Raw genomic sequence first — 27,689 nt, 5'->3', positions numbered from 1 at the left:
GGGCGGAGCGCAGGGTAAACACTTGTAGATTTGGCGCACGTTGCCAACGAATGGCCAAATAATTGGTGAGTTTCGCGAATCGAGTCGGTAGCTCCGGGTTTTCCCTCTGTTGCTCTCTTCTTTCGTCCCGTGTGTGTCTACCCCTGGCTCCGGGCTCGGCGTGTAACACCGTTGCACGTCGTACGACTGAATGTTGGCATGATTGGCGCCTCGTGCGACAGCCTGGACGCGACCGGAATTCCTGATATTCCCGGCTACCAACCGCCAACGGCTCCCCGGGGCTGATTATTATTTTAGAACGTACGACGGGGTTTTATGCTCCGTTACAATCCGTCATCTTGGCGTTATCGATACTGGCCGGCCTCCGGTGCACGGTTCGTCGACACGGTGAATCGAAATTGTTTCGTTGCTACCCCTTTCACGCGTCCTTTGTTCTCTTTTCTGTTTTAACGGGAATGTTGTTGTCGTTGTTTTTTTTTTTTACTCTTTTTTTTTTTATTCGCGTTCAAACCTCCGCACAGCGTGTTCTCATTCTTGGTCAATTAGTATTCCGGTTTAAATTGAATTGAAAGTGTTTTCGAACGTGATTGTTTTGACTTTTTTTCGCTTCTCCGGGCTGAAAAATGTTTCAGGGGCTGATTTTTTTTTTGTGGGGGGAATAGATTCAACGACCCCTATTCGAGATCCCCCGTTACGAGGCCGGGTCAATTCTCGCGATAGCGTCGCGAGGCCTATCAATAACCGGTCGGGATACTTTAAACTAAATCTAAAACATCGTCCTCAGGGGGACGCTCTTCCGAATCGGAGCCTCTAAAGCGCGCGATAAAATCCGTCCGAGTCATTCCATCGAGAGCTTTATAACCCGACGAACATCCTTCTAAATCGCTCGACAGGGAGCCTGTCGACGAGTCGAAGCTCGCAGGAGGCGAGAAACAACCGTGCTTGGAAGCTCCACTCGCTAACGATGCCACGAATAAAAATGAAAAATAAAATCGAGGACACGCTCACACGGTGGCTGCAAAGTTGGCGGTTCTTGAGCGCCACGACAGCCCCCGGTCCCGCAGCCGTGGTAACGAAGAGAAACGTCCGTGCCCCGTTGACCCCCGCCACGCGTCACGAGACAGTTGTTGTCGCAGCAACTTTGGACAGGTCGACGGGAGCTTTTTTGTTCGCAGAAAACGCACGATTGTTCGTGTAAACGAGTCGTGCGTCGGCAATGTCGCGGTCGTCCAGAAACAGGGGGACGGGAGGGGGTTCAGGGGTGGGTTTTTGAACGACGCGCAGATATTCGAGGGGTGGTTCCACGCCTCGCCACGGATGCACGACGTTAGAAAGCGAATGCCTTCCCTTTTGTGCACGCCCGATGGAATCGAATTCTACGCCCCGCCAACCCTCGCCCGGCATTGTCTTAATCGCTTTAGTAATTTCGTTGACGCGCGTCGGCGAAGCGCAGATGGAAATTTTATTTCCGTTTTCGGGGCCGCGTTCTCTGCAAACCAACAGTCGTACGCGAGTACAATGGAATTCAGATCCGTACTTTTTGGCTGATAGTTCGCTGCGCTCGCGTTACCACCCTTGAACTGTGTGTTTATTTAAAAAAAAAAAAGGAAGAAGGAAGCACGACGTAATTTTATTTACGCCTCGAATTGGATCGCGTGAATCTCGACGCGACTGTCAAATTTTATCGCGACACACAGGAACACCCTCCCACGGCGTCATCCTTTATAAGGGGAACGCGGATCGTGGTTCAACCTCGAGGTCTACGTAGGTGTGCGCGAGCTAGGAAACGTCAGGATACTGTCAAACCAGTTGACACGTTGTACCCTCCCTTTCAGGGACCATTATTTAGCCAACATTCTGCCGCAGGAGGGGGTACGTTCTCCTTGGGGGTGTGTTTCGACGTCTGATTGATGCCACGCACTGCGACGAGTTGGAGAACGGTTGCCACCGGGAGCACGACTCTCCTAAATATATGCGCGGTATGTGATTGACGCCTACACGAGCATCCCAGATCTACGTGGATTCTTTCGGCTCACGGGGTTCGAACAGCTCATTTCTCATGGCGGCTGGTACCGGATCGTCGAGATAAAGATCACCTGGGATGCTGGTTTTCTTAATGGAGCAGATCCCGAACGACGGGTGGATAAGCGTTAAACGCTCGCTCCGCGTACGAACGAAAACGATACGACTCGGGGGTTGCTCGCGGAAGCTGAAACTGATGCGTTTAGTTTTTGGGGCACGGCAAATTAGTTTATTATTATCGAGCGCGGAGGGTAGTTTAAAAATTGGAAGGCACTTTGCTATTACAAAGTCTATATGTGGCATTGTAGAGTGCACGGCAGGGCGTGAATTGTGTGGCGAGGGGGTGTGTCCCCCTTCTTGCGCGACGTTAGGGTCGACCGAGCCACGTGGTGACGTGAAGTACGCGCCACGGGGCGGGGGATCAAGAAGGATGCTAAATAGTTTTCGTCGTGAGGAACGAGAGAGATGGAGACATCGTGCGCGTTAACTGGTGCTAAGTGAATCTGTGGCCATGCTTTGGGGACGCGTTTCACGGGGAGGGTTGAGAACACCGCTAGGAACATCATTGAATTTCATACAAGACCACTTCTCTCGCTGATACTCTCTCTCTCTCTCCCTCTCTTTCTCTCTTGCCAACGATCGTTCGAACCGATCTCTCGCGTACGTATATCCAGCATTATTTCCATCGCTTTTTCCGCGAAAAAATATTGTTAACGATTTATTTTTTCGACCAGGGGTTGGTGGAAGCCTCGTTCACATAAGCACGCGAGGGCACGAAGCCGGAAAGTTTCCGCGAGGCTGGCCGTTATTAATAAAATGTCGTTAAAAACCGGCAGCACAGGTTAAATAACGAAAATTGAAACTTTACATATTCAGGGCTGTTAGAAGGCGCCCTAGGTGGGGGAGGGGGGAAAGGGTGTCTCGTTTATCCGAACAACGCGGGACCATAAAATCACGGCACAATGCGGACACGATAAAAAATAATTTATTGAAGAATAAAAATGTTCCCACACACCGCAAACTTTCTCTTTCCCCGCGGCCGCGTACAACACGGCTGCACAGCCTTTTAATTAAAATAACGCGTTCAAAAGGGAATTTCGCTTGCACAGCGCCGGTGTTACGATTGTTATTAATTTAATTCTAGGCCTGGTCTAATTGCGCCACGCCGATAATTCTTTCCCTGGGAGTTAGGAAAATCCCCGTCCTCCGCGGTACTCCTCTTAGTTATTTTCTTTTTCGCGTACACCGCGCGCAAGACAATAAACGACAGCTAGAAGGCAGCGACGCAGGAGACTTCACCCCTTCCGTTCCTGGCGTGCACCAGGGTGTTCGCGGCGCAACGCTACAGCGACGCTCTTTTGTCCTATCGCTGGCCGCCTTAATTATTTTTCACACGCTCGCCGTCTTGATTTAATTAACGCATTACGAGTCCACCGCGTCTTAGCTTAATTGGGAGAATAATTTTGCGTCGCGGTGTTCGACCCCTCTGACCCTCCTAGCCACTCAGTAGTCGAACCGCGGCCAGAGTTTCTCGTCGTTGACCGCGTCGGTGGAGGAACAGAGGGTTCGTTGCTGTGCGACTTGCAAGAAAACACGAGGAATCCAGTTTCCCTTTTTTTTATTCCATACATACGTTGAAAAGCTTGCCAGACATTCTCAATTTTCGCGTCACTCGATTTTCCTCGCGATCTGTCGGCTCGACGTGTCCATTGTCTCGACGAGATCGAAGGGGTTCAACCGCCCCCGCCCTCGAACGCAAATAGGACAGGGCGCGTCGTTATCAACACTCGCAGCGAATGGATATCGAGTAAAACAAGCCTGTTAATTCGTGGCATCCCTTCCTAGGATGGCTTCTGACTTAATCCACCCTTGGCCTCGGCGTTGCCGATATCGATGGCGCGATAAAATCTCGATACCGACGTATGAACTCGTATATAATAAATCGGATTACCCGTGCGCGAAGGGACGAGGCATATGCTGCCTAACAGAGGGGGTGGGATAGCATATTGCGAGGGAGAAATAGAGAAGGAAGGAGAGAATTGTCGGAGATGCAGCCACGGTACCCCTCGCGAGAACGAACCTCAGGGGCGGCCACCACACGTCATGCCACCCTAATGCCACTCGCCACTGTGGGATAGTTAGAATATCATCGTTGTCTGCGAGATCGCCTGATTTTTCGGGGTAGCTAACGCGTTCACCCTCGACCCTCGTCCCGCGTGCGTGTCACATCGCGCCGGGTAGCTCGTTCTCCAAGTATTCATGACCTTAGATCCATGACGAAATTCGATTTCCCCGTTTCTAATTGACGGTGGTTTCTGTCATTTACGCCAGAGCCCTGCTGTTTCGTTGTTTACTCGTTAGCCTAGAAATTCTGTGGTAATTCGAGCTCGAGCGACTCGTTGAAATTTATCGCAACGCGTTCCACGATTGGATTCACGCGATCACGGATGGTTAAATGAGTTATCAGCGACTGATCTTCGGTAAGAATCATCGATTTCCTTGCGAGACGAACGCGAGGGTCGTCGGCGACGGACCGTGATAAATCTTGGACGTCGCTACTCGTAGACGCGTTGGAAGGCACCGATAGCGAAGGGAAGTGGGTCCAATCAGAGGCTGCTAATAATCTGCCCCCCCTCGAAGCGAGCCGTGCCACGGCAATAATCATTCCCTCCGTGGTCGTTGGCGTCCTTCTGCCACGCATCGCGCGCGACATCCCCTCCTGCAACCCTCCGCAGGGACTAATCGCCGGCACTGCTAATGATTTATAACCGACGCACGCGTGTACGTGCAGAGGCACGGCTCGAGTATGTGCGGGGCTCGAACCGGCGAATCCTGTTGCGGACCCCCGCGGCGTTTACACCGTGGGATTGGGACCGGGTTTCGACGGAACGAGTAGCGTTCTCTGGAACACGCTCGAGTAGGCCAGGTCTCGTGCAACGATACCGGCTTCCGGTTGGCCAGCGTAAGCTCTCCTTGTTTCATCCTTCTCTCACCCTCTCTCTCTTTCTTTCTCCCGTTCCCTGTGAGAATCGGCCGGCTCCTCGTCTCACGATTAGACTAAAACAATGGAGATTCTTTTCCGGCTGGCCTGCCGCGTTTCTACAGCGAACCCACCCGTTTTCTCCTCGCTTTTTCCGCCCTCCGCCGACAGCGGACATATTTCTTGTATCTCCCGCATTAGCCTGCCTCTCAAAGGTTTTGTGCTCGTCGGAAGGCAGAGAACGAGGAACGCTGAACGACTCGCGGATTGTATACTCCGATGGAGTTGAACGTGGGGTACGCGGTTTTTGATACCCGTCGGCCTAGATAAGAATGGCAGTCGAGAGAGTCGGCTGCTTAGAGTTCACAGTTGAAAAGTCAGGCTGGTTTTAGGGGGACACCGGGTCCCAGCCGGTCGTTCGCCAGACGAACGTTTTCGCAGGGGTCACCGGTCAGGGCCGTAACTTCGGCTGGGCCGAGCTGGGAAGCGGCCACGGTCCATCCGGAGCCAGACGCGGCACGGTCACGTCCCAGGGCCGTAAATCTCCCTAATTCGCTCGTCGAGAGTCCAGAGGCGTCGCGGATGCCGTTCGCCCTGACGAATGGCCGCGGGTTTAATGAAGCTATATAGATCGCCATTGTCGCGAAACTTACCCCGCCAAGTTGCGCTCGAGCGAACGAATCTCCGAGACGCGGCTGTCCTCGCCGCGCGATGAAAGCCCGCGGCGCACAAATGCCGTCCAAGTTGCCGGCGAATTCGAAACTCGGGATAATGAGACGCGAATTGATAATTGACACGCCGTGGGACCGATCTATTATACGCGCGAGCGGATTGTTAACGCGGTACATCTCGTCTAACGAGGGGTAGGTACCGGCTGGATTCTTGGCGTGTTTCTTTCGCGTGACCCAAATGCTGCGTGGATTGATGGAAAGACGGGAGAAGGCGGGAGAAGGGCCAGCTACGAATCACTCGGTGGTTTGCACCTGAAAACGGGGATTTAATCGAAGTAACATCGAGGCGATTCCGTTCGAACGAGTCGCGCGGCGAGCCAAGGGCCAAACTCGCGAAGACATCGATTCTGGTGTAACTTTTAATTAAAAATTTCTAAGAATTTACCAACGAAAGGAGCGGCCAGACGTCGTAACGAAGCTTAATTAAAGCCGGCCGTTTTACTTCCGTTATGTTCTCGAAAGCATTCTCGAGCGACCCTTCCCTCTCTCTCTCTCTCTGTTCACGACCAACTTGAAAATTACTTCGAAACCGCTTTAGAACACTCGACGGTACACTTTCCAGCCGACCGTGCCGACTCCCACTACGCTCGCTGCATCTCCTCGCTCGTGGTCCCTTTTTGGGGTGGCGGACAGGTAACTGCATAAAAATCTCGACGCATTCAACGAGGGCGGATAGCTTCTCATATTACGCCGACCACCATAACGGAATTGCTTTATTAGACAGTCTCCCCAGGTTCCCTTCTCCTCCTCTTCGCCGTCGTCGCCGTCGCCGACGTCTCTCTTTCTCCCTTTCTCGGTTTCGCTCCCGTTTCGTCCCTGTTCTCGCTCGAATCTCAGCTACGATCCGCCCTCTCGCTTCTACACGCTTGCGTGCCTCTTCCTTCTCGCGGTATCTGCTCGTTCTCGGGGCCTCCGTGCTCATCTGGCATGGTCTGCTCGTTCCAGTCCAGCTGCTAACGAGACAGCTCGTGAGCAGCCGAGTAGCAGCCGGGAGAACGGCGCGTCCACCCTAAGCCTACCTCCAACGACCAACCGGGCTACCTAAACGCGTCCAACGGATCTACTAAATCAAGATGTACATTGGTCACGGTGTACATGGCGGTCGGCTCTCTGTTATCCATGCTTATGAAACATTGATTTCACGCGGCCCTGTCTGCGCTGCTCTCACGACGCTCTATACGGGGTGTCCAGCGAGCACGAGCGTCGTGGACCAGTCGCCACTGCTGCGCGACGAACGGTTCGCCGCCGAGTACGAATCGTCTGCGAAACGAAATTGGCATTCGAAATGGAAACGAAAACGTGAAATCCTGTCGAGAGACGAGAGTAGCTGCGGCAATGTCTCATTAAACCAGACGCATTTTTCCAAAACACCCAGTACACGGTCGTAACTCAAAGTGATACGCCGGGTGGTCGGTCGATTTTCATACCGGTCAAACTCGTCGGCTGGGCGTAGTTCGAGTTACAAGATCACCAGCCGCGTCGCGACTGGTTCCCCGTGCGGATCCTGAAAAACAATCGGGCCGCACGACACGCCACGAAAACCGAGTGCAGGGTGAAACGTACGGCTCACCCTGGCCGTGAAATCGGGGGACACCGCAGAGCGTTCAAAACAGACGGATTCGTTGACCCGTGAAAGCAAGACTGGCTCCCAAAAGGGAGACGATCGGAGACGTTCCGCGACACTTGTCCATCGACGTCGCCCGACATTCGCGGACGTTTCGAGGCGCGAACCTGGCGGCGTCGCAGGAGGAAGGCGGTCCCCGCGACTGGCCACGAAATTTCCGGGATCCTCGATACCATTAGGCGACGGTTACAAGTTGGAAGGACGTCCGTAGGACACGCACGGGCGTCGGACAAGGGCGGCGGGTTATCGTGTGTGCCACGGATCATTACCCTGCCGGGGCCGCTGGTGGGATACAGTGTCCTGGCCCGAGAGCTAAGATTAATCACTCCGTCCGGGCCAGGGCAATATCGGCCACTATAACGCCCGGCCGATGATAACTCACGACACGTCCCTGGGAGATAAGACGTACCGACATGACAGCCGCGAATTTTCAAACGCATCGGACGCAGCAGGACCCCGCGCGGGTAATTAACTGTGCCGTCGTCGCTGCTGCCGGAGGGGTCAGCAATTTAGATAGGAACAGGGAACCCCGGGTGTTGGAAACGCGTTTGCGCCTCGCCCCGCTGCGAGCGGATCCCCGCGATGTATAAACGAAGATCGAGCCTTTCGATCGATCGCTTCCGCCGATTCTAGACGCAACGGATTTTTCGCTCGCTCTTCGATCGAGACGGCTCTGCCGGGGAGTCACAATATTTGTCCTGTAAATAATCAGGGCCGAGCTACTCTCGTTCTCGTTTTATGCCCCGCGCCGTCTTCCGAGGGACGCGATTCTCGACTCGCAGGAGGTGCATTGTTCGCCGGTCTGGTCGTGAATTTGTTGCACCGTGTACACGGCAGCCCCCTAATTTTCAGGCGGGCGCATGCATCACCCCGTGGCGAAACTTGTTCCTGAAAAAGCGGACTGTGAGCCGAAATACCGGACGGCGAAGTCGTTTCGAAAGAGATCGATGGCGTCTTGAGATTCGAGACTGTTGGAGCCGCGCGATTACCGTGCAGTCATCGTTATTTCACGTTATACCTTCCAATAGTCGGTGGCAATTGGCGGCAAATTCTCGCAGCTTGGTCGACGCGTTCGTTGAAATATTTCCCGCGGCCCCCGCGATATCTATGTGGAGTAAAGAGTTGCCGTCAGGCGCAGGCAATCGCGGCGCTCGTCTCCGCGCGGATAATTGTCAGCAGCAGGAAATTCAACCGGCGATAGCAACTTTCGCGGGCCGCGCGATCGGTCTCGCTTTCCGTCCCATTATTCCTTGTAATGAAAGCGCGGAAATAGGATGGAAGAAGTTCCAACTTGCCGCCGTGGAACTATTGAAATAAATACTCTGTTCAGCTCGAACGGCCCGCTGACCCAATTTTTCCGCTCCTTTCCTGCCGAGTTTCCCCGTAACTTTGCCTCGACGCCTGCGACGGCCGTTCGAAAATTCAACGTCCCTTTTCATCGGACGAACGGAGAATCGACGTTACAAACGGGGAGCGCGCGTTGCGCTCGAGCACGCCCGGGGATGAATTTTATCTTGGTAAATCCGCGCGGGGTTGTTTTCGTAACTTTCGAACGATCCTTGACGCGCGATGGTAAATCACGCGGGGAGGGGTGGATTGAAACGGCACAATGCGCCGGGCTTGTTCTCTGGACGTACCAATGTGTGTTCTCGAACAATACACCGCATCGTGCTCCGCTAATGTCAAGCACCCACAATGCCGATATTTGACGAAGTCAATAACGCACAGCAAATGTCCTTTGTGCGACGTCGATGTTCTCCTCAAGTTTACACGCTCCTAAAAATAACTTGCGATCTCTTTCGGGGGTACCGTTCGAATTCGCAGCGAAGATTTCCGCTTCGCGTCGCTACCCGTTCTCGTCGTGAACCAACCCCCGAACGAATTGCCGCGCGCAGCGTCTTCGCGCGATTCCCAGAAGCAGAACTCGCGTAGGTTAGTCGGAAACTCGTAGTTTCGCGCGAAAGCTCGTGCTTCGAGCCGAGATTCGTAATAAAGAACACCTGGTCTGGCCACGGTACGAGGGTCCGCCTTTCCTGGTAGACGCGTGTCCACGCATCGTCACACCTGCTTACGTAAAGCCTCGCTCGCATATGCGTCGCGGGTCCGCATCCTTCCAGAACCTGGCACTCCCGCGTCGGCACGTTTTCACGCGTCGGAGGAACTTCCTTCTTCCTCTCTGGCCGTGCCACCCGCCCGCCGCGAGCTCGTAGCCGTCGGCCTCGTGGAAAAAGAGCCGGGGTGTGAGGGCACGCTGAGAACGCGGCTTAAACGCCACGCACGAACGCGGCTGGCATCGCGGTTCACGCTCACGGGGCCTGCCGCGTCGTTTTTTTTTTTCCACTCGTCCCTGCCTTCGTTTATGCGTAGCCTTGTTTCACGGATATCCAGACGGGCATAATTCGGTTTAACGCTCCCTGTTGCGACGCCTGAACGAAATCACGATTCGAAGCTGGATCCTCGCGTCGCTCTCGCTCCCGAAGGCTGCTCTTCGTTTCACCGACGTTATCCAACTGCGTTCGTCTCGATTCAACCCCCGGAGCCAAGTCTCGAGATTACACCCCGTAACATCCATCGAGGCCGTTGCGCGAGTTACCTCCGCTAATTGATCCTAATCATTCCTAATTGCCGGCGAAACTTTGGAACGTTAAGAGGATCAAGATCCTCGCGGTCTGAAATCTCGAGGTCGTCGTAATAAGATCTGCGTAGTCGGGGGTTCTCTCGAGTTGTCGGGACGGTGGAAGGGCATCCGCGCACGGTGTTCACGGACTCCCGTCCCCGTGAATGACAGCCTCATTGAGCAGGCCGGTAGGGTGAGTCGCGCGGCGGGGGTGTTCTCGAAACGCCCTCCAGCGGCTACCGGGCCCGAAAACTCAGTCCCACGCACCTGGGTCCCTTGGTCGACCGGGCCTCCGTGGGGCCCTTTTGTCATGGTAATGCGCCACGCCGCTCCTCGCCCCGTCCGTCGACAACCCCCTGGCCAGCCCTTCCATCGCGCTCTTTCTCTCCGCCTATCGCGCTACCCTCGTCGAGCGAGTACCCAGGCCAGGTGTTCGATCCTTGTGCCCGGAGGAGTTCCTCGGGACCCTCTGTCACCCGATCGCGTCACGGAGGGATCTCGGCTGATCCACGATTCCGACTGAGAAAACCGGCCAGCCCTTACACAAAGGGGGAGGGGTGCACGCGCGAATATTCCTGTCGGAATGGCGTCGGAGACGAGCCGGTATTGCGGACCGCGTGTCGCGATTGCGGTCACGATCCGAGTGTACCGATGTCCCGCTGTCTTAACCACCGACGTGATATTTCACACGCGCTCTGTGTTTCCAAATCGCTTTCTGAAAGCGATCTTCGTCGTTGATATTTCGATTTAGTTCTATCTCTTTCGAATTGATAAAGAGAGAGAGAGAGAGAGAGAGAGAATACCAGCATTATTTTCGTCTCGTTGAGAGTCGAGGATGAAAAAGCTCGGCGATCTTCTTCGAGTTGTGAGAAAGGGTTGTTTATTTATCTACCGCCTCGCGGAGGAAACGAGGCGAGGTCTATCGACAGGGAGATCGGGGAATCGCGAGTCGAATCCCGTGTTATCGCGAGGAGAACGCGCAACCTGTTGAAGCCCGGTTAGAGAGGACGCTGGCAAGAGCAACGACGGGGCTGACAAGCGCGTGCTCGCGGGTGCCGCGTCGCAACGGTAGTTTCCGGTGCGTCGATCTGTCGATACCTTTTCAACGAGTCAATCGGCCGATGGAAGGGGTTGCCAGGCCACGGAGGAGGATGTTCTCCGCACAATATCGATGCGCTGGCAACCCTTTTCCCGCTTCCTGACTTCGACCCCGCGCGTCTAGATATTGTACGAGCCCTCCGCTCGACGTCTCGCGAACGAGACGACGCCATCTTCGGTGGCACCGTGGAAGGCGCCTCTATTTTCTGCGGATACCGCTGTCTGCATTCTTCTTCCGAACGAGCACTGTAAATTGTTGGCCACGTGGTGAGCCCGTCGAAACTGGAGAACGCTTCGCGTGTCATTGTCGACGCGTTCAAAGGGGATTAGGGGGATGGTCGATCGTTTAGCGCGATGGTTGAACAGAATCGATTATCTTGATTATCATTCAAATATTTTTATTGGCACCCTGTCCGCGTTGCGGGCCAGAATTCACCGAGGGCACACACCCCGCAGGTCGTAAAAGACGACACTGAAAGGGTCCGTATAGTCTTAGCTCGTGCTGGATGTCGAGGAATGTTGACGACAGTTTATCGTCCTCCGTTAAAATTCATCGCATTGGGGAGCCCTCTTCTTTCTCGCTTTGTACGCCCCTCTCGCCGAAGACGACTGTAATTCTGTTTCTTCCCGGAGGAGAGGGGTGTCGGGACTCAAAGGACTTGATTCGTCGGCCATTTCGATCGCGACAATTTCGTCGGGACGGCAAGCAGAGCAAAACCCTTTCTAACGTTCTACCCCTTCGCGCCACAGGATCATCCACCCCTTATTCGAATTCTTATCGTACCACGGATCGTGCAATCTCTGCTCGTTACAATTATTCACCCCTTTCGTTCGTTAGAAAGCTCGCGTAGAAGGAGACGTCGGTTCTTTTAACTTGGCGACCGATTTAAAAGAGGATCCCCCGTAGACGAAGCGAGGACGGGCGAGGTATCCGCGTTGCCGGGACGGGGGAGGTGGTGTCGTTGCGAAATCCTAGGAAATCTCGATACCAGAGGTGGTGTGCCGGTCCCAGGAAGCGGGACAGAGCGAACCGACAAATTCGAGGGTGTAGTCTTTCCGTTTGTACGACGCGGGTAGCCAGCTACGGAACCGAGAGGATCGGGTGGTCTTTAGGTGGAGTTCGCTCCAGGGCAGAGACGGCAGGCGTCGCGGTAGCAGGGTTGGCTCCTACTGGCTTCTAATTGGGAGACCGGCAACTAACTCTCTTAATTACCGCCTCTACTTCCTCGCCTCTCCCCCGTCAGCCTCCACCTCCTGCGCCACCACCTTCTCGTCGGTCTGTCTCCACCTACCGCCGCGTTCTCTTTGCCTCCTTCTCAACCACCCCCTGGGGGTTCTTTGCAGTCCTTTCTCGACCAGCTTTCTCCTACGCGTCTCCCTTTTTCGTCCTTCTTTCCCTCCCTCGTTCCCTCCGTTTACTTCCATTCTCCGTCTCCTCTCCCTCGTCCCTGTTTCTCTGGCCCTCTTCACCCGCCGAGGGGGAGAGACCTGAAAGCTCCGAGAAAAGTTCCGTCGACTTAATTACATGGAATAATCGCAGGGAGCACGGGAGCCTGGACCAACTCGCTGCGTCCATTCCCACATCACGAGATTTCTGACGTGCCACAAAGGAGCCCTCGCCCAGACCGTCGGCTTGCCGTGTCGCGTACCACCGTGCCGCTGATTAGCTCGTGCCATCGACGTTGATTAGGAAATCGAGCCGTCTCGTCGACGATCCGTTTCCCTCTCCTCGCCTGCCGCCCCTGCGTCCTCCCCGCGTTTAACGTCTCTTGTGTTTTTCTTCAGAGGCGAAGTTGGAAAGGAATTTAATATCTTCGCGTCTCACAATGACACGGCTTACGATTGTCTGAGTTCGCTACTCGTTCCTGGGATAATGTCCGATTCAGCGGAACACGCTTTCGTTGTAATCGCCTTTCCGCCGCACGTATGAAACCAGACGCGATACTCGCGTCATTCCTGTAACTTGGGGCTGCAAAGTTCTTCGTTTGTTATTTGCGCTAGAAGTTTACGCTTCTTTCTCTCTAACTTCTCCGTAGATTCTACAAAATTCACCACGATCCTCCTGATATCCGAAATAATTCAATACCAAATGAAATCTGAATCCCCTTCTTTTTCCTTTTTTTTTTCTTCTCGAGAATCTAGATCAGTCTCGCGACTAGCGAGGTTTCCCAGCGAGGGAAGCTGTAAAGTTCTCGTTACACGTCATTGTTGTAGACGGCTTGAATAAGGTGCGAACGAGAGAATCGGTGTCGGCGGGTGGCGGTCGTAATCTTCAGAAATCTCCAGCTGCCCGTCGACGTCTTCATCAACGGCCGCCACGAGTTCACAGTCGGTCGGCCCTACTTTGATTCCAGATCGCGCTGTTCCCACAGTGGAAAATACACGAAGATTCCTCTTGATAATCTCCCTTTGTCCCTTCTCCTTGGTTCGTCGGAAGGAAATAAATCGACAGGATGCAACGCACGATAATCAGAACCATTCGAGATCGAACCGATCTGACCGCGTTAGCTTACTTAACCCCTTGCATCTCGAACACAACGATCCGCGTTCGCCAAGACGAAACCCTCCCCAAAACCCGCGATCCAGTTTTTAACTCTGTTCTCCACAATGGAGTCGCATCTAGAAACCGCAAAGTCGTATCTCCCCGCTTGGTACAGTTAAGCTTTTCACATCCAGGCTGCCGCGGAGCACCCGCTATTCCTGGCTTGGTCGATACGGGAAGGAGAGTCTCTCCTCTCCTCTCCAGGATCACGGTATCCCTTGCCCTCGTTCTCGGTCCCTCTCGCGGGAACCCCTGCCAGGGGCCGACAATAGGCCGCAGTAGTTCTCATTTGATTAATAACCCGCCCACAATGAGCACTCCCAGTGACTCTCAGTTGATTAATGATCGACGCCGCGAGGCATCACAATGCCGATGATGGCCGTGCGCGTTGGATCCAGCGCGCGCCAGCGATCGATGATTCGCCCCGCGGCGGTGGTTAGAATCCGGGGATCGATCGTGGATCGCGCGAGTGGTCCCTCGTCGGCCAGGAGGTATCCTCGAGCCTGGATCGCGATCGCCTCGTAATGGAACATTGGTCCCCTCGGCAAAAATAATCCTCGTTCTGTCGTTTCATCCCGTCTCGTCTCATCCCGTTTCGTTCCATCGACGGACAGAGCGGCGCGCAAGCAGAGGAGTATATATTTCTCGTGCTCCGACGCGGCTGTGAATCGATCCTCGAGTCCGGTTCTAAAGTACGTGGCCACGGTACGCTCATTCGATCGGCAACAATTGGTACCAGTCTAGGCAGACGTTAAACGGGAGGCACCTGATGCGTCCGCGCTTTATTGCCGCGCGACACACAGGTAGCCGGAACTCGTTCGCAGCATATTAAATTGTACGACCGTTTTTTAACTGCCTAATATTTCCCTCCTACCGGTACGGGGGGGATTATTTCAGCTCGCTCGCCCCTGATCGACGCGCACCCCGGCCAGGGAAACTTTCCATTGGCATTCAGCGAAATATTAATCTTCCTCGGTCTATTTACTCGAGGCGTCGGGACGAGTACTCGATCCGCACGTGGATTTGCCTAATGCCCCGTCCCTCGAGCGCGGATCCAGCGTCCAGCGTTGGCCGAGCAGGAGCTGGTTCCTTTCAGGGGAGGAGGAAAAGCCTCGGGCGCGGTAACGCGATCGACAGAACAGGTAGCACTGTCGATGAAATCGCGCGTGAATCGGATCGATCCGCTCGCTGGTCAGATTTCTCGCGCGTATCGGGAATGGTCCCGTCGAGGTGGGCTTTTTCTCAAAGGCTCGCCCGTGCAGCGTTCGCCGGCGCGCCTCGAAAGGGAGAGAAGGAACGAACCCCCTACCCCTTGGTACGCGAGCTAAGATGGCCGCTCCGGGAGCGTATCCTATGTCGTGGGAACCTTTTTACCAACTGGAGCACGACGGGCCCTGGCGAGGGCTCGCAGGAATCCGAGCAGGTAGTCTCACGTGCACGGCTACCTACCCGCTTGTGAGAAAAATCGTTTCGCCTGCCGTTTGGATTTGCGATGGCGGCCCCCGTCCTTCCTGGGATTTACTCCGGGAATGCTTGCCGCGTCGCTCCGGGAAATTCGTGTCGTCGTGGACATTCGTGGTGAAAAGCCGCGATCCTCCTATTATTCCGACGGAAATTCCAACCATTTGCGAGTCGCGGACCGAGAAGAGTGGGGGGGGGGGGGCAAAACCTGGTTTCAAACTGAAAATTATATACCAGCCATCCGCGAACGAATTAACCGAGTCGATAAAACTTGAATATCGAAACGAGGGTGGTCTCCCATCGGGGGTACGAAACCGCTCCCTTCCGCCGCGTGGAAATTAAATGATCTACCTGCTCGACGCCTGGTGATGGCAACCGGCGAATGCGATCGCATTCGCGCGCGGAGGTCGACGGAATCGTGGCGCGAAGCGTCCTCGCGGGACGAGAAGAGCGCGAGCTATTTATCCGTCGCGAATTCCCCCCGCGGATCGACCCTGTGGAGGGAGAAAGAGAGAGAGAGAAAGAGAGAGAGAGAGAGAGAGAGAGAGGAGAAAAAGGTGAGGAAGAAAGGGATCGTTAGGAACGGTGGCTCCTAGCCGAGGAATTGTGTTACGACGATTCGATCAATTCCCAGGGGTGGTGGTGGTGGTGGTGGTTCGCGACTTTCGAGCCGGCAGCGAGGAATCGCGGGGGACGCCCGAATGGAACAATAAATCGGTTTCACGCGGCGGGACAATGGTCGCGACAATTAGCACCGTCGACGGTAATTCGGACTAATTAATGCCGGGGATACGGGCGCGAAGAAAAAGTTTGGAGGAGCGGGAGGGACAATGCCTGGGTATCGATGAATCATCGGCGATACGCTCGTTATTAATAAAATAACGCCACGAGCCGATGGCTCGGTTTAATGACGTCTAATTAAGGGTAAGCTGACAATTATCGCATCGCGGATCCCGGTAGCCGGTTACGTGGAACGGTGGCTCCTTTCTTTCGAGCGCCGAATAAGCGTCCGTCGTCCCTCGAATCGATACGTTTTTTATTTTCCCTACGTCGCGTTGCAGCCTCGTCGCCGATCCGCGGAAACGCGCGGCGCAGTCGCGATCGGATGAAAAATAGTCGATCGCGGGTGAAACAGCGGCGAAATGATTAGAACCGTCCGGGCGGCATTGATATTTTTGCCTGGAAATTGATTATCGCGGTCGCCGAATGGCCACGATATGGAGATGACTAGACGAATCGGTTTTAACCGTACAATCGCGTTAATAAATACCGCAGAGACCAATCCGCGCTAATTAATGCAGAGGCGCGAGCGCGGATTATGGAGAATTCGCGCTATTTGACGTTGGACGATAACATCAATGCAACTTGTTTCATCCAGGCGATAAAGAATCTCGGTTTATTGCGTTCCGCGCGCGTGTTTCCCGGGAACGCGCGCACGCGGGGGTGGGATGAAACTAATGTTATTATCGTTTAGAGTCGTAATTGCAGCCCCGGCCTGTATCGCTCTCATCGATCTCGTATTTCGAGCAACCTATTCGAGCCGCTCGCGACTCATCGTCTCGGTTATGATCCGTCGAAGAATCTGCGAAACAGAAAAAAATAACAAGAGCAGAGAAATTTGAGTGAATCTAGCGAGACAATAAAACGCCAACATCCAACAACGATCCCTTCGATCGTTTCTCGAGGGATTGGCCGTTTTCGACGAGTTCGACAGCGGACACGCAGAGGAGCAATCAGACGGAGAGGGAATCGAGCCGCGCGCAGAGGGCTGGTCCGTCTACCGGAGGCGGAAAATCTCGGCGATCGCGGTCGCTTCCGACGGCTTGGCAAAGGGATGGGCGAAAGAAACGGGATGGGAATAGAGAGCGGAGCCAGAAGAAACGGTAGACGAAACGTAAATCCATCGCCTCTGCTACGCCGCGGCACGGATAGGTGGCAGAAGGGTGGCGTTGCTCGGGCAGGTGGGGGTGGGCGGTTGGAACGATGCTTAAATTTCCGATATTTTAACCGGCGGCCGCAGCTTACTCGCGCAACAAGTCCTTTCTCCTCGGTTGCCTCTGAAAGCCTGGCTAAGTAATTTCGGTTACGCCATCCGGCTCGCGGCTTCCGCGCTGCCACAGACGGTTTTCCACCCTCTCCGACTTCCTTCCTTTCCCCCGTTTTATCCGTTCTTTCCTTAGTTCAGCCTTGATCGTTTGTCCGTCCGCGGTAACGAACCCCGCTGCTATCCTCGCGGCGCATCAATCCTCGTTTCCAGGCCTTCCGCTCCCTTTCCGATCGGTACGCAAGGCTAACCGAACGTTTCGTCCCAATATCCGTTCTCCACGAGTGGCGATACGTCGACGCGTCTCTCTGAAGGAGCTTCGAAAGAACAAGAGAGATCGCTGGAAGAAAATTTCACTCTCGACGACTCGAAGATATTCCAGCGGCGAGGCGGTCCTCTTGCACTTTGCCCGGCGCGATTCCGCTGCAGCATCAGTTCGGTCGGTCCAACTAGTTCCCGAAACTCGGATTAACCGTCGTGAAGTGGAAGTTCGCCGTGGTAGTTGCCCGCGAACTTCTCTCCTTTGGCTGTGTGTTCCAGCATCTCTCTCTCTCTCTCTCTCCCTCGCTCTTCTACCTCTTACCCTCTGTTCTCCACGGTAAAGCGCGCAGGCGGTGCGCTCGCGCGAACCCGCCATCCGAGGAACGCGAAAGGGAACAGATGTAGCGGCGGCTCGGTGTTTAGGGATAATTGCGATCGGTCGAGAGGGCAGAGAACTCGGGACGGTGCCGCGCCATGTGTCTACCGAACTACTTGAAACTTTGCAGCGGCGCGACGTGACCGACGAGAGGCTCCTGCTAATAGCGGTCTCCGGAACAAGCGAGGGGGTACTTCGGCCGGACGCACGCGTGCGCGCCCGTTTCACGCGCCACGGATCGCGTTCGACGGGAACTTGCATATCGGATGCGAAAGTGCAAAGGGCCGCCGTGGTCACCAGGGTTCAATCGGATGCGATTCATTTGCGAGATTAACATTCTTCTCCTGTAAACTCTCTACCCTTCCTCCCCCCTCTGTGTCGTCTCGCGTTTGATGCTCCGCGCGCATTGTTCGCACGTTTAATCGATGACGCGATCGAAACGGGCGTCGTAATTAGGAACGGAACCTCTCGAGAGTCGCGGAACCAGCTCGAGGTGGGTAGTATATTCGCGAGTCAGCGTGCGAGGCAGATTCAACCGCGAAATTGAAATAATTAAGATTCCGAGCCGGTCGAAATCCGCATGATTACGTTCAACGTCGCGCGGCTGCCGGAAAAATGTACCGCGCCAGGCTGAAAGTGAATACCGTGGCCGAGGCTGGCAATTTATTTCGCTAATGCAGCCGCGACGAATCCGTCCGACGATGCGAGCGCAGTCGGAGCGAAGAAGAAGAAAGACCGTAATGGCGGAACGGGGAAAAGGGAAAGGCGCGAGGTGGTATCTTTCCACGGTGAACGCGGAATGCATTTCGCGAGTCTAGCCTCCGTCGCTGGAAGCGTTGCTTCTCGTACGTGTGTTATCAGCGGGGTATTGAATTAAAATATTATGAAACGAAATGGTAACGCTGGGAATTCAGAAAGCTGGGATTTCATGTAGACGAGAAAAATCAATGAGAAACAGAAACGAGAGAGAGAGAGGGCGAACCTCGACGGTGAGTCCTGATAATTATTTAAAAATTCCACGGATACCCGGTTTCCCGCGAAGTTAATGAATGTTCGATGCCCAGCGTCGATCCAACGAAACAGGTCAATGCACCGATCCCGATGCTGGTAATAGCGAGAGCAAACGTTTGCCGTTACCCAATCAAGCCAGCATAATGCCGGTCTCGTATACGCGCGGCCAAACAGCCTACGGGGGTTTCACGATACACCATATGTACCAACACACCCTCGTGTTTGGCCGCGCCATTCGAACCCTCCCGGTAGCCGCGGCTCGAGGCCGGCGGGATCGAGCAGCACCACCTGGGCGCCCAGGTTTACGACCACAGACGCGTCCTACACGCACGGAGGCACGCGCGGAGGCCGCGACTGTGCCGAGCAACGCCAATATTTTGCTAAGGTTATGTTTGCTGGCCGGCTGATGTACCGGCACAGATTGGATTTCAAGTTTATAGGGCGGAAATTCTTTGGGGAGAGCCAGAGCCTCCCTCGGGGGAGGCGGGTACGCGGAGGCGAGCGAAGGTCCGCGTCGAAATTCTTGGGGTGGCTGCGTCGTTTCGCGCCGCGGGCCGCGCTAGTTAAAATTTCATCGCGTCTAGCAAAATTCTCTTTACTTTGCTCTCGTTGCGAAGACTGCGAGGCGTGCAGGGGTCGATTCGAGGGGATCGAGGGCAAATTTTGATGCGGACCTTCCGTCGAAATGGTTTCGTTTCCCTTTTGGCAAACGTACCAGTTCGTTAGCGAGAAGAGTGAAACACGATTGTGAGAAACGTGGAAGGAAGATGGATCCGGTTGACGAAGCGTCGGCGTAGCGTACGACGAATTAGAAATGCAGAGCCACGTCCCCGCTCGCCGGTGATATTAAACCGAGTCCTTAGCTTGATAGATGAAACGGGACTTAGGTTACTAGCCGGTATCCGGCGGTGTCCGTGCCCGTGCATCATCAATAACTCTCTCTCCGGGCTCGGCTATCGTTCCTCCGCTCCGTCCGACAGAGAGATCGCGACACACAGCCTCTGACAATGAGGATCCTCTCCGAGCCGTGAAAACGGGTCGGTAGGATGTTTAATGCGATGCGCGATGCATGAACGATGCGCGTGACCCTGCGCCGGATCGAAGGTGTAACTTTCGGTGGAGGAGCGGCTGTTCCGTTCGTTAGCCTCACTTGTCATTTGTCAGGAGTACGTGCCTAATAACGGCAGCCGCGTGATTATGAAATAATGGTACCTGTCGGTGCTGTCGGACGATGGAGCCTGCTCTCGTCTGGAAGTCGTTAATGGCATCGCGTAATCGTCGTCGTTAAGTCGACTCACGCTGCGTTATCTCTCTCGTTGTGTCCTTTCTCGCTTATTTACCAGACCGTGTACCACCCTTCGTCGTCGTCGGGGTACCATCGCGCGCATCGCGGCTGGTTGCCCCGTGATATTTTCTCGTCGACGAACTCGAGACGAAACTCGATCGCTCGAAGACTCCCCGCTTGCCAGGGTACGTCTTCTTTAACTTGGCATCCTCGCCAAGGGAGATGCCCGCGCGCAAAAGGGCAAGACGGGAAAGTTGAAACAAAGGGGCGGCCCCACCGATTGTCCGGCTGCGAGAGGGCAGACAGAGTCGGCGCGAGTTCCTCCCGCGAAATGATTTGGAGTACCGGGGCGCCGCCGGTGCGCACGGCACCGCGGTATAATTACTGGTCGTATGTATCAGACACGCAATCAAGAATGAATTATCGCGGAACCACGCCTCCTGCCAGCGCTCAACCCGGCACAACAATGCCGGCGCATCACGAGCAGCGACCCGACTGTCGATGATGTGTGCTAATAGTCCCCCGTGGCTTTTCGCCCACAGTATCCAGATCCCGTGACACAATTTTTTCCGCCTCCAGGCCGGCGGCCATTCACTGGGTCTCGTCGCTGCGAGATGAAAACGCCGCACGCGCTTTGCGGGGCCGCCCTCGCGCGCGATCGCGAGAACGCTCCGGGTGCGATCGCGATTCGCGCTCGCTTCGAGATGTATTTTTATCCGCCTGGTAGAATAGTTTGATTTCGCGTACCGGCTCTGGGGCGGGGGGGAATAGCGGTTGATTAAAATCGCGCGAAATGTCCAGTGCACACAGGTGGAATGATATTGATTTCGGTTAATTTGGAGGGTCGAGAGGGACCCCGCCGAGTCTGGGATGAAAGGGTGTAGCCGTAAAAGTAGAACGATATTTAATTCAGCAAATTGGAGTAATTAATTAATTGTTTAATCAGTTTCCCGCGATTGCCGTGTAACGTGTTCAATTTACAATAGTTACGATTTCGTTTGATATTCGAAATTCAATTTGTCTGTACTCTACGATCGATTCGTTGGTCGGCATTTCGCCAGGCTAGACGAATAATTTGTTAAAAACGAGAATTATTATATCGACAACACCGAGTCCCTTCGCGTTTCTCGCCACCCTCGCGTAGGAAACCGCGCCCAGAGGTGTGCAGGCTTCTAAAAGAAAGGAACCGCGCGTTCCATGCCAGCCAGAATTCCGTAGCACCGATTCCAGGAGCTTCCCCGGAGCTTTTTTCCCCATCATCTGGAACGCTGCCGGATGACCCAGGCCAGTCTCGACCCATAAAACCCGAAATAACTCTTGGTCCTCGCCTCCACCTCCTTCGGCGGCCTGCTCGGACAATATCAGACGAAGGGACGTGAAAGCGGGGTTGGATGGGCGGGAGCCGCGTACAGGAAAGGAAGACGAAGGGTGGGTACGTAATAAATTCGCAATTTCCTTATTACGGGTAATGCCCCGGTCGGTGGGTGAGCTCGCATAAATATCCCTGGTTCCGGTGATCCTGTGACTTCCGGTCACCCGCAATGACTTACGCCAGTCGAAGGGTGGCTCAGGAGGCTGCTGGGTGGCGGTGGGCGAAGCAGCGTCCAGCCAACGAGCCGGCCAACCATCCCCGTATAGAAACGGGCGAGGGGGAGGGTGCAGGTTTCGAGCCGGTTCGCAAAAGAGGGCGATGCTCGCGATGGAATTTGTCCCCGACGGTTCCGCCCTCGGATGACCGCTGATAAATTTACTAGATCCTCCTTCTCTTCCGGCTGTCGCGCCTGCTACACACCTCCTCTCCTCTTTCTCTCGTTCTTCGTTCCACTTTCTCCACCGCGCGTCGAATCGTTCGGTTTTTCGTTCGAGTCGCGCGCGATCGGCGAATACCCCGCGCTGGGTACGCGTCGCGAATCGGAGTCGAAGGAAATTGTTAAAGAGCGTTTAGAGGAGAAGTTTTGGGGAAACGACGCGGAAATTCGTTGGGAACAGTCTTCGACCCCCGGCATTTAGGAGATGGATCGTCTGGCATCGGTTTTGTTTGTCCCATCGCTTGCACGATCCTCCACCGCGGACGACAGAAGTTGGGAAAAAGCGGGGGAAAACGCGAGATTCCAGCAACCTGCCGTTCCACCCCTCCCCGCGTCTGTTAGCCAAACAGAGGAGAAACTTTTCCATATGAGAAATTGTACTCGACCGGCTTCGCGGAAATTTCGGTCCGTTTCCCTCTCTCGGTGTGTTCCCTCTTCTTCTCCAACGTTCCGCGTGCCTCTCTCTCTCTCTCTCCCGATATCCACTCCGAGACGCGGAGTTTAATTCGTCGAGTGGCTTTGATCCTCGCGTCGTCACGGCCGAGCAATAACCTTAATTGGTTTCTTCCGTGCGCTTTATTTTTCACGGCGCATCAAATGTTCCCCCGACGATCGGTACCGTCGAGAAACTATGTGCTTATTTCGCGTCGCGCTCCTCTCCTCGACGATGATTAATCTGTTAAGTGCGTAGTTCTTTTCGACGGACAGAGGATCGATTGCCGAGCGATTAAAGAAAATTCTAAAGGCACGATTTACTTCCTCCCCTCCCCTCTGCATAAATCGTACGCATTCGAGGCGAGCCAAGGGACAAGTCTCGTTTCGTCGATTAACGGCCGGATCGATCGCGTTATTTTCAACGTCGCGATACGACGAGCGTCCCGGTAGCCGTCGTAAAATTTCACCTCGAATCGCGGTGTCCGAAATCAGCGCGGCCCCATTAAATTACCCCTCGTTGTGCTCCGAACAGTTTCCATAAAACACCGGGCATATATTTATCCACGGTATCTCTCCCCAAGGTACGATCGTCCCGACAATCTGTTTCGTTTATCGCAGCTAACCCCCTGCTCCGTTCCCCTCGGCCCTTTAGCTCCTGACTTGTTTCCGCCACGCCTAAACATCCGCAGAGATGATTTTTTTTCTCCGTTTTCCTTTTTCCCTCCACCGCCTCTCTCTCTCTCCATTCCTCTCTCCTTGTACGTTGTCTCGCCCGGTTTAAGGGAGCCTTTTCCACAGACGAGGTCGACGCAGAGACAGAGAGAGGGTGGAAAAAATGGGTGTCACGCTCCAATAAAACAAGCAATATCGCGATGTCCCGGGGCCAAAGATGCTCCCGGGTTATCCTGCGGGGGGTCCCGACTCCCGGTGCGCCGTCCCAAGGTATATTGCTCCCGGATCATCGCGCCTGCATCGCATTACGGGGATGATATCACCCTTTTTCCACACGTACGAACGGACACGCGCGCGCCGGTTCATATTCTTCACGGCACAATGCGAAATCGTCGGAACGACGCGGATATGACGGAGTATGAGATACGTGTGCGGCTGTCTGCGAATTTTCGCGAACACTCCACCCCCCGTGGACGGAAGGGACGAAGAGGCGAGCGCGGAGGAGGTGCGGAATCGGAATATTGCGGAACTCAATATAATCCCTTTGTACCGATTCCATTCGCTGCGAATACTCTGAAATCGCCACGTCGAAGAATCGCAGTTCATCGAATTTTACCGAGATTTCTTGCAGCGATGAGAGGGTTGTAGGAGAAGAAGAAGGGTTGCGAACGATCCTCGTGTAGATTTAATACGACAAACGTTTAAAGAAGCGCCTTCGCAACGTAAGACTGTTCGCGAGCATTCGATGGCACAGGTTCGAGCGATCTAATGAATCTTCCGATTAGAGGTCGCCCTGGGTGACGCGGGGGGTGCGTTTGGAACGCGATCGAGCCGCGTTTCATTAAAGGACACACTCGCCAGCGATCGATTCATGCGCGTCCCGCGCGGCGATAAATGCCCTCGACACAGAAGGACAATCGCTTCGACGTGCCGCCAGCCATTGATACCTTTAGGGGGATTGGTATGACAGGAAGGAAGGAAGAGAGACAGCGATGCGAGCACGGCTATCGGGATAAAGGCCCGATCACGCGTGTAACGCGCGGATTATTAATCGCCGAATAATTTGACGCCCCGGCGACAGAGGCGATGATGCACCCCCTGCCAGCACCCCCTCCTGCGTCGTTCTTCATCTACGTTCAACCACCTCCAGCCGCCTCCGCCGTTGCCGACGCGGAGACCGTTATTGGCCTCGCAGATTTGCGCTAATGTGTCTTCTGATAGTTCATAACGCCCGATCCCTTCGAAACGGAGGGGTGGTTCGCTCTGTCCTCGTCTACCGGGCCGCGGTGGTTCACGGAACCGTGAACTCGTAAACTAGAGCTTCCTCGAGCGGAAAACGCAACCCTACACTCGGTGGTGGATGCGAAGAAGTTTCCAGAAAGCGGGTTAGTTACTCGCTGTTCGACGAAACTTCGCGGATTACGAATGATCCTTGCGAGAGGGTTGTTTTTTTTTTCGAAAGACGACTGAGAGGGTGGGTGAGGTAGATTCGCCGAGTTCCACTTTCGAAGTTTCGCGTGGGATTAATTTGCGCTTATCTTCTTTGTTGCAGGAGCGGCGATGGTCTGATATCGTTCGCGACGGAGACTCGCAGTTTCCAACGGAGCTGTAAGTAGTATTTTATTCCAGCTTTACGCGATGTTTTGCGAACTTGTATTTCTGCTCGCGTTCGTCGAAATAATCGCATTACGAGATCAGACGCGCTATTAGCCGATCGGTTTCACCGTCCTCGTCTCGCTTTGAGAACCGCTCGGACCTTTCGCGAAAGATTTCTTGTTCTCTCGGAAGAGAACAACAACTCGAAGCGGGCGAATTCGTTTCGCGACAGGCGAGAAGACGAAAACCGCGAAGTCAGGTTTTCCTTCCTGCGGGAAGTGCCCTCGCGAGGGGCAACGGAGTAGGAAAGAGTTGCGGGGGAGAGAAAAAAGGGAGGGAAAAGAGGAGAAAAAGGAAGGGAAAAAAAGAAGAACGCAGAAATTTACTGGCAACTCGATCCATAATCCCGGCGGCGGAAGCAGCGAGCGAAGGTGAGGAGCATGGAGGCCAAGGAAACCAAGAGAGGCTAAAGGGTAAGCAAGCGAGCCAATGTTTAATGGAGGCTTCCCGTCGGCCTCTTGCCGCTTCTTCTTCTTCTTTCGCCGCGTCTTCGCGGCAATGTCGGTGGCAGTCGAGGTTGCCGGTGGAGGCGGTGGACACGTCATTTATCTTTTACCCTTCCTCCCGCTGGAGCACGTTCTCCACCTCTCACCTCTCCTACCTCTGGCCAGTACTACTCTTGGTGGCGCCATCTTGGCAACTCCCACTCTCCTTTTCTCCTCTGCTGCCTCTCTCTGCCCTTCTCACGGTACTACTCTCCATCGTTCGTCCCGAACGCTCTCTTACTTCTTCACCCTGCCCCCGTTTCGCCTCCTTCTCTGCCACCCAGGCTCCCTAACGTGGAACAGTTGATGGCCTCTCGCTCTGTCGCTCGTCTCTACGCGGCCGTCCTCTTTGTTTCTCTCATTTTCCGCCTCCATTCTCTTCGTCCTCCTCACCCCCACGGCCCGCCTCCCGCCGCCCAAACCCCCCCTCGAGCCGACTGCCTCCTCCAGCCGCCGGCAAGAACCGTTTCCCCTCGCGTCTTAAGCTGCGTGCCTGGAATAGTTGGCAATTATTCGACACAACCCGCGCGATCCCCTTTTCACCATTCTCGCATCGCGCTACGAATGTATATATATATATATGTATATGTATATACACGCGCATACGTACACCACGTCCTCTCCGTTTCTCTGTCTACGTTTCAGCCTCCTCTGCGTCGCTCCTTCTCATCGTCGACGCCGATGTCCGAAAGATAGATGGAGCAGGATCAACGAGGCGGCGGCGCGCGATGAATATTCATCGATAGCTGCCGCGTTCCAGCCGCGTTTCGTTCCCCGTCGATTGTCGACGATATCGGGCCACGATAAGGGTGTCCGTTTGTTGGCCGACAAAACAGTTTCCATGGCCAGTCGACGGAATCGTGGAAACAACGCGAACTCTTCCTCCGTTGCGTAATTCGATTTCGGTTCTAAACATTCCCCCGGGGACCGATTCGCTCGCGAAACTTCCCCAAAAGTTTTTACCAAATTCTTAATAATCGCATCGTCCAGGCGCGACTGGAATCCTCCGGATTCCCGTGCGATATCCCGTCGAATCGATTCATCGAAGTACGGCCATTTCCAGAAAAAAATAGGGGGAAAAAAAAAAACTGGTCCTTTCGGTCGCGGAATTTCCAATCTGATAACGAACCTTTGGCCCGCCGGTAACGGGGCAAAGTTCGTTAAAACCCCTAGCGGTGGGTAGTGACGAGCGGTGGCCAGCAGCGGTGCAATTATACGACGTCCTTTTTTAATCGGGCCAGGACACGGGGTTACCGTTAATTACGGACGCGCGCGGGCACAGGACGATGCGAATTTCGAATTACCCGTGGATAGGCTTTGTTCGCCGCTTTGCTATTGTGCCGGCCGTCCCCCTCTGTCCACCGCCCCCGCCGCCCCTAGCGCCATACACCCCCAACCCCCGTGCTCTACGCCCGATGGCTTTAAAACCATCCGCTACTGGTAAACGCGTCGCAAACGAACTTTCGGCCACCATTGTCGGCCGCCTGGATGCGTCGCGGGATTTTAATCGCGGCTGCGCGCCGAAATTTCCCGCTCGCGGTTCCGTGAAAACGCGCCCGCCATCCCTGATCGATCCGCCCGCTGATGCATGGATCCGTACGCGCTTTTCATATCCTGAAAAGAGCCGTGCGCCGCGTGTCATGCGACGATTTTTAATCGCAAGTCATCTGGGATACACCAGCCTCCATTCGAGCTAACCGCGATCACAGTTTCGATCCGATTACACCCTCCTAATCGATCGTTCGATCGCTCGTTGCCTCGATTTTTCTTCGCAGAGACAGTCGTGCAAGTAGTCCGAGCAAACGATTTTCTAGACGAAATCGAAACTTATGTACGCGCGTATACGATATGTACACGGTTGTACGCAAGTCTGCGTGACGAAAGCCGTTCATCGTTTCGCAACGAAAGTTCCGAGTGGCTACTTGTCGGCAGCCAGGCAATTGAACCGGTTTTTCTCGCGAAAAATAAACCGTCCCCGCTCGCGAGACGACGCGATGGCTGGATCACGAGTTTCCACAGGTTTCGCAAGGTATTCGGTAGTCGAGGCACGTAGCCCAGGGCCCTCTCGTGGAATATTAGCTGGTAGTTGGTTCGAGCCCACATTGGGTCGAGCCAGCGAACGACAGACGTGCATACCGTATTAAGCCCCCAGGGACTTTGCTCTGCCGCGTTACCAAACACCGACACACTCCTCGCCGTGTCGCGTCGCTTCGCCTCGCGTCGCGTCGCGTCGCGTCCGCCAGCTGAACGCGCGCGAGCGTCGAACCGCGCGTCCACGAAGGTGTCTGCGCGGCATCGCGCGTATGTGTCGGAGCGCACAGTGTGCAAATACTCCGGTATTCATGAATCCCGGTGCTCGCCCACGGGAAATGCACGGCTGGACCACCGCTAGACCGACTCCTACCGACCGCCACCCCCGCGAACCATAACCTTGGTCGGCTGTTCGCTACTATGATACCGTTGGATTCTTCTGACAATCGATCGCAGACATCTGGCCACAAATTTTAACGAATCATCCGAGCCAACCGTGCCCTCGCTAAACGTCGGTTGCGCTAATTGGTTTTTAAAATGAAAGGATTTC

General features: G+C 54.6%; 1 long non-coding RNA gene across 2 annotated transcripts in view; it reads left to right on the top strand.

Moving 5' to 3' along the window:
- Positions 1-27,689, top strand: part of LOC143432642 (uncharacterized) — a 128,570-nt gene that overhangs the window by 69,325 nt on the left and 31,556 nt on the right. For both annotated transcript variants that reach the window (XR_013103051.1, XR_013103050.1), the window contains exon 4: positions 24,520-24,575. This is a non-coding gene — a long non-coding RNA (uncharacterized LOC143432642). The remainder of the gene's footprint in view (positions 1-24,519; positions 24,576-27,689) is intronic.

The sequence above is a fragment of the Xylocopa sonorina genome, chromosome 1, assembly GCF_050948175.1.
Source record: "Xylocopa sonorina isolate GNS202 chromosome 1, iyXylSono1_principal, whole genome shotgun sequence".
Classification (NCBI taxonomy): domain Eukaryota; kingdom Metazoa; phylum Arthropoda; class Insecta; order Hymenoptera; family Apidae; genus Xylocopa; species Xylocopa sonorina.
The sequence above is the reverse complement of the archived record's forward strand: the minus strand, read 5'-3'. Positions and strand labels throughout refer to the sequence as shown.